The sequence below is a fragment of the Mesoplodon bidens genome (genome assembly GCF_964165515.1).
Source record: "Mesoplodon bidens genome assembly, chromosome: 7".
In the NCBI taxonomy this organism is placed as follows: Eukaryota; Metazoa; Chordata; class Mammalia; order Artiodactyla; family Ziphiidae; genus Mesoplodon; species Mesoplodon bidens.
The window spans coordinates 115,109,411-115,116,796 of record NC_138164.1 but is presented as its reverse complement, the minus strand read 5'-3'; positions in this window follow the sequence as shown (position 1 = coordinate 115,116,796).

Genomic DNA, 7,386 nt, shown 5'->3' with positions numbered 1-7,386 from the left:
CTCTTCCAGGAAGCTTCCCCAGACCACTGGCAGCACCTCTGCCCGTGGCACCTGGGGGCGGACAGGGGCTGGGATGAGCCGATCCAGGAGGGACAGAGGACTCAGGCCAGGCTGAGTGGATGCTCCCACGGGCCTGGCTGCGGGGCGGCAGTTGCTGGGGCTCAGGCTGCCCAGGCTGGTTGTCTGCCGAGCTCATGAGTTAAAACAAAAAACGGGGAGAGTTTGCGTGTGTGGTGCACAAGGGGTGAAGGTTGAGGAAAACAGCAAAGCCCACCAACACCGCACTCAGCAGGCCCGCAGGTGGGCAGGCTCCGTCGGCCAGGAGCCGAATCACGGGGGCCGAGGGTCAGCTGGGGGCTTCCCCTCTCCAAGGAAATCCCTCCTTCTGGGACTTTGCCCAGCGCCCCCTGCAGCCTGTCTTTCATCCTCTCCCCTGCCTTACTTTGTTTCTGGGCAGGGTTCCTGGGGAGAGGTAGCCGCTCTCTGGGAACAGCCCTGGGCCTCCCCTCCCCGGGGACCTGGCCCGGGAGAGGCAGAGCTGAAGGGCTTCTCCCCGGGGTGCAGGCTGGCTGGCCCCCAGAGCAGTGGGCACGTCCTCAGAGCCCCTGCTGCCATTTTGGACGGGATGGGCCATTTGCTGTTGGCTAAGGCGGGCCGGGCGGCCTTCTCTTGAGGCCCGAGAAGCACCCCTTTCTAAGGCAGCCAGTGAGCACAAACAGGGCTGCAGAGGAGGAGGCTGGGGCTCTTGGAGGCGGCTTGTGTCTTTGGGGAAAAGTCAGAACGGATGTGCAGAGGCCCATGTCCCCATTAAGTGCAGGGTCACAGGCCCAGGCTGGGAAGGGGGCACCCCGGGGCGGCTCGGGCAGCATGTTCACAGACCGAGGGTGTGCATGGGGAGGGGGGCGGGGGCGGGAAGCCGGAGCCTGCACGGGGCCTCATCCGGAGGGAGAGCACGTCTGGAGCACGTTCCTGGGTGACAGCTCCGTGACAGATGGCCGGGGAGCAGGGATGTCTGGGGCCCGTTCTGACCCGTGGGCTCGCTCCAGGCTGGGCGGCCGCGGCCCTCGGGCTGGCCCCTTCCTACTGACCCCGGTCTCCCCCGGGGAGGGCTGAGTGCGGCGTCCGGGCTGCCCGGCTGGGCCCCACACCCAGCTCAGGACGGACGTCTGCGTGGCTTCTCGGGCCCCAGTGCGATGCCCGCGGAGGCCCGGGGTGGGCGGGGGGCGGTGGTTCTGTTTCCAGGCCTGAGGCCTTCTTGCCACTCGAGGAGGCTCCAAGTCCGGCAGAGCAGGCAGGGGTGGCCCTGTGAATTCCATTTCCTCCAGACCCCGTCCTGCTGTCCTTCCCACCCAGCCCCCACCGTCCCCTCCTCCCCGTGAGCACTTATCCGTGACAGGCACGTCATGTCAGCCCTTAATCCCAGCGTCCCAGCCTCCCTCCTGCGGTTCACGAGCCTCCCACTCCTCCCCATCCGTTCCCGCTCCCCACCTCTGGGTCGCAGCCCCTTTGGGCAGGGGCCGTGCCCACCCAGGTCCAGGACCCGTGAAATTTGTCCTTAATTAAGTTGTCGCATGACAGGCTCCCACATGTGGGAGGCTAATAGTCTGCGACCCTCTCAGCCGCCTGCGGGGCGGGGGCGTCTTGGGAACCAGAGGGAGGGCTGGCTCATGGGGGAGGGGGAGGGGCGCCAGGCCGGTCCCACCGGCGGCGGCCCGGCCAGCAGCAGCGCAGGGCTGGTTGTGTAACTGTCCCCTCCCGCCGTGCTCCCTGCTCCTTGCAGAGGGGAGCCTGAGGCAGCGGCCTGGCCTTGACTGGGGCTGCCCCTCGGCCCCCTCTGGCTCTGTGCCCACTGGGAAAATAGCCGCTTTATCTCGGCCACCTCCCGAACTGCAAACAGCCACGTGTCCCTTGGGGGCCACTCTTGGCACACATGCCCTCTGCCCCACGTCCCAGGTGAGGTCGTTCACCCTCAGATGGGCCAACGGCCCCCCACCAGGCCGGCAGTGGGACGAAGAGACAGACGGGGCCGGGGTGTGAGGCCCGGGTGCGGGGTCAGTCCCGGAAAGGGCCGTGGGGCGGGAGGGACACGGCAGAGAGGCAGGGGGATGTGGGCAGCTAAGTGGGGCCGGGCCTGGGTGGTGAGAGCGACGGGGACCCTCCTGGCCACCCAATGGGCTGTCCGCTCCTTCACCAGCCCCTTCCTTGGTGACAGAGGACAGGGACCCGCTCCCGTCCCTCCCACCTTCTCGGTGTCCCTCCATCCCCCTCCCGCCACCCATCTGTCCCCAACTCCCCAGGCTGGGGGCTCTGGTGCCTGTCCCAGACCAGCATGCAGTGACCCATAGGCTCTCAGGGCACCCCAAAGTGCCCAGGAAGGGCCCTCCCATCCTCCTGCCCGGCTTCCTTTGCCGTTCTAGGCCAAGTCATCCCATCTGGGCCCCAGAAACCTCTTGGAAAGGGTCAGACAGTAACCTCAGGGGGGCAAAAACTTTAAAGTAGAGCCCCCAGCAGGCCGGCCCGACAGTGCGGCAGCAGGGGACGGGGAGGGGAGCGGGCCCCGGCAGGCCCTGGGGGCAGGCGCCATGCGTCAGAAGTCTGGCCTGTTCCCGATGCCAGGCCTCAGCCTCTGGGCCTTTCTGGGGTCCCTACAGCCTGGCAGAGTCAGAGGGCCCCTCTGTTGAGGGGTCCCCCTTGCACGCAGAGGTTCTAGGAAGCAAGGTTCCCAGGCCACGTGTTGCCCTGCCTCCGCCCCAGACCTCCCACCACCTTCCGAGAGACAGGGGGCTTGTGGGGCTTGGCTGCAGGGGTCAGACCAGACCCCCCGACCCCAGAGGGGGCCCCGGAGGTGCCACTTCCAGGGATGTCACGAGGCTGGGTGGGCAGGGGGTCACCGTGGCGGATCTCGCTGCCCTCCCCTCTGACCAATGGCCCACAGTGCCAGGATGGGTGCCTGACAGCGCTTGGGGCCAGGAAGGGGTGTCCCCTTCTGGCTTCTCCGAGGTCTGTGGGGGCCTGGCCCATGTTTGAAGGGACCCATCCCAGAGGCTGCTCCGTGCCCTGCAAATCCACAGGCCTCTCCCAGAGGGAGGATGGGGTGGAGGCCAGGCGCGTGGAGTGGGCGCAGGAGTAGGCAGTGCCGGGATGCCCGGGGGGCCTTGGCCCCCAGAGCCCAGAACAGTGGGCCAGTGTGTGGCCGTGTGTGGGGCGCGGGGTGGAGGCCCGGGCGGCTCCATAACGCCTGGCGGGAAGCTGTTGGCTCCTCCGTGCTGACGCAGGGGTGATGTCACCGCCAACCAATGGGGCACACGGTGGGGTCCCTGTCTGTGCTGCTCTGTACCCCGTGGGCCCCGCCACGCACGGGGCGGGGCCTGAAAGCCACCTGAATAAACCCAAGGGGCCCCCGCTCTTCCCCTGGGCCTTGTCTCCTGCACGTCCCATCCAGCCCCACTGCCCACACGGGAGAGGTGGCACGGGGGTGGGGGGGCCTGTGCCCTGGGCCTGAGTTCTCCTTAGATATGCGGCCCCGGGGCCCTGTCCCCCAGCACCCCTTAACCCCGTCGACCACTGCTCCATCTTCTGGGGCCCCCCTGGCGGTCATGGGTCCCCGAGGCTGCACCCTACGCTATCCCTTGGGAGCATCTGTGCTCCCCCACCTGTGTCCCGAGCCCTGTCCTGCAGCCCTGCCCAGGCCTCCCGGCATTCCAAGGGCTCCCAGTGGCCCACGCGCTGCCAGGAGCCCCCCGGCACACAGCTCGCCCAGGCCTGGGACCGGCCCCCAGGCGACTCAGTGGCCCCAGGGTCCCCATCAGTGCCGGTGGCCGTCTTGTTCCTGGCATCCCAACCATCCGACCCCCCCTTCTATTCCTTGTCCCAGGGCACGTTCCTCCCATCTCGGCCGTCCTTCCCTTCCTCCCCCGCCCTCCGGGGGCCTCTTCCTACCCGGCTCAGGGTGACCGCTCCTGCCCTGCTTCCTGACCCCGCTCCTCCGCCCCCTCGGGCTCTCCCAGCCTCCGATGCGTGCTGATGGCTCTCTGCAGAGCGTGGGAACCTGTGGCCTGCCGACCCCGGCGCCCCTGCCCCCTTCTCAGCTCTGCGCCCGCAGCGGCCTTCCGCCCCCCAGGACGGGCCCCACCAGGCCCGGGCACGTGGCGGTGTTGGGCAGTAGCAGGTCGGGCCCCGCGCTTGGCGCCGTGATGGTTTGCTGGTCCGGCCCCAGGCCCACGCGGCTCCCCACAGCCCAGGCTGCCCGCCTGTGTCCGGCCAGGTGTTCGGTGCTGGAGCGCGGGCTCCCAGAGGACAAGGAGTGCAGTGTCTGCTTCATGCAACACGCTGCTGACAAGGAACAGAATACCCACAGTGACCGCTTCCAGGAAACGGCTCGGGCGGGGGCCGCTGAGGAGCGGGCCCCTTCCCAGCAAGCCGGCCTGCAGGTGGGCTTCCAGGAAGGGGCCCGCTGGTCCCCCTCACCCCTGGCCAAGGGCCAGCCGTGTCACCAGGTGCAGGCTGGGAGAGGTGCGGAGAAGGGAGGGTGCAGGGGGAGGAGGTGGGGGCGGTGGCCTGGGCCGTGGCCCAGTGTGGTCACCACAGCCTTAGGAGAGGCCCAACCTGGCCACGCTCCTTCTAGAACCTTCCGTTTGCCCTTTTGGGGGGGGGTCACACAATCTCTACTGGGGCCCCTGGCTCAGGGGCTTGTTGCTACAACACCCGGGGAGACCCTGAACACAAGAGGGAGACGAAGGAAAGGGTTCCAAGCTAGGCCGGGGATGGGGTCCCGGCCCCTAGCAGCAGCCAAGCCTCCTGGGCCCCCTTCCCCCGTCGGCATCGCCCCACAAGCCTCCAGCCCAGGCCCCTGCCCGCTGCGCCCTACGCTCGGTGCCACCTGGAGCCAGGGGTGGGGCGAGGGGCCCCCTGGCAGGCCCGGCCCTGTTTTCTGAGACTCCCCAGGGGGCGTGTCTGCTGACCCCAAACATCATTTGGGCCTGGTTAAGGAACATCATTTCCTTTGTACTGTTGGAGTTTTTTCTGTCTCCATTCAGGGCTACAGGGAGGGCCGGACCCCACCCCACCCCACCGTCCACAATCCCTGCCTGAAGGTGGGCCATGAGGTCATTAAATCCGGGCCCAGATCGAACCCACACATGCAACCAGGGCCACACAAAAGCCAGCAGTCCCCACAGAGCACCCCCAAACAGGACAGGGCCCCCATCCGTGCCTTCAGTACGGCCGGCAGGGTTAGTGACCCTGCGTGGAGATGCTCACTCACAGCTATAGCCACACACCTGCAGACACAAGCCCAGGAGACGCAGCCGGTCAGGCCTGCACAGCCTGAGAGCACACAACTGGACGACCGACCACTGCACACAGGTTCACGGGGACGCTCTGAAATGCACACACACACACACACACACACAGGGACACACGTGTGGACATGTAGATACACGACACACAGGTACGTGGAGACACGTGTGGACACACAGACACATGGATACATGAACACACGTGTGAGCACAGACAGTCACACACACATGGACACAGATGCCTGGGCACACAGACATGTGAAGTCCTGTTTTCCATAGACCAGAGATTTGGTGGTTGCTCAGCCTAAACCCTCCGGAGCAGCAAGGCTGGAGGAGGGTCCGGGTGTGAAGACCCTGGAGGTGACCGCCCCACCCCTGCTGGGGCTGGGAGTGAAATTCAAGCCCCTGTTTGCTTGGTGACACTTAACTCAGAGCAGGGGCATTTTGAAAGTGCCTTTGGGTGGGGGGGCAGGGCCTGCCTTACAGCCCCCTCTGGGCCCCTTCTCTCAAAGCAGGAAGTCGGGCTGGGCCAAAGGTAAACACATTCCAGCCTGGGGTCCCCAGCTCCACGGAGGGGCTCTGCCGTGGGTGCTGGCGACCTGTTTTCCCAGCCCGGGTGGGGCTCACAACCTGGGCCGGCGCTCTGGGCCCGCCCCCGGCCTCCCCACAGGCTGCCCACACCCACCCAGAGCCCTCCAGGTGGGTCCCCTCCTGGGTGCTGCCCAGGGAACCAGCCCTGGAAACAGAGCAGGCGGGCACACCCAGGGTGGACGCTATCATGCACACGTGGAGGGGCAGGCGGGTGGGCACAGCCCACGTCAGGCAAGGGCCCGAGGGCCTCGGACACCTTCCCCAGATGGATGTGGGGAAGAGCCCCTACCCTGCCTAATGCCAATCCAGAAGCACCCCCTTCCCCAGTTCAACCTCGGGTTTCCAGGTGGAAGCCCAGAGCAGGAGTGCAGGTATGACCAGGAGGGGCTGCAGCCCCCGAGGCCCTAGCCCCACTGCCTTCGGCAACCCTGCTGCCCTGGAAGTGGACAGAGTCCTCCCTATGCCCGGAAGAGGTTTCCAGAGTGCCTGTGTCTCTCCTCCTCCCACCCACGGCCAGGTCGCCCTCAGGGCCACTCCGGCCACCTGCGGTGCCCACCCCACGACCGCCATGCCCTGGGAAGCTGGGTTTTCGTCTTCTGAGGCCCAGCTTTACAAAGCTCCAGGAGAGACGGGTGCCTGTGAAAAAGGCCACGGGGAGTTCTAACTCATGACACCTGAAGGATAGGCTTCTTTGTCCCGCTGGCAAAACCCACGTGGGCGAGTCCAGCGGGCCGTGGGCCTGGAGATGGATGTAGCCTCACCCGTGGGCTGCCCGCTGGACTGTGAAAGCCTCCCCGGGGTGGGGGGCAGGAGGCACTGGGGAGCCCCCAAGGGTGCCATGGGCTAGCCTTCATTAAACGCCTTCATATAAATGCAACCCTGCTGACCACCTGCCCTGCTGGCCTGGAACCGTCCCATTCTCAGCCCTGGAATTCTCATGTCTCCCATCAGGCAAGAGTTGGGCCCCAGAGAGGAGACCAGACACATGGAACCCATGGGGAGTGCACGGGGGGGAGCTCGTGGGGCCAGAGCCAGAGCAGCCAAGGGCCCCGCAGCCTGGACGCTGGGAAAGGCACGCGCTCGGGGTCTCCCAGGCCTTTGCTATCTCTTCTCGGTCAGCTGGCCCGCAAGGCATTTCCTGACTGCCCCGAGCACGGGAAGGGGTCAGGGACCCAGCCCTGTTTCCAAGGGCTTCTCCCTCGGGTTCCCAGCGCCGCGCCTGGCGCCCAGGAGCTGGGAGGCCTGGTTGGGGGGCGGGGGGTGGGGGCGGTTAGAGGCAGCGGGGCGTCACCGGCCAGCTGTTGCTTTGTACCCGGACTCCAGCCACGAACACGGGCGGGGGCTGCACTTGCACCCCGGGTGCAAACCCCAGGCCAGACGCCAGCAGGACGTGGCCCCGGGCCTTCACCAGCAAGATCCCCATCCCGGCCGTGGGCCCCCCTCCCCTCTGCCCCCGCCCGTTTCTACCCCCTCCCCGCTGTCGCCTGCCTAGTGAGAG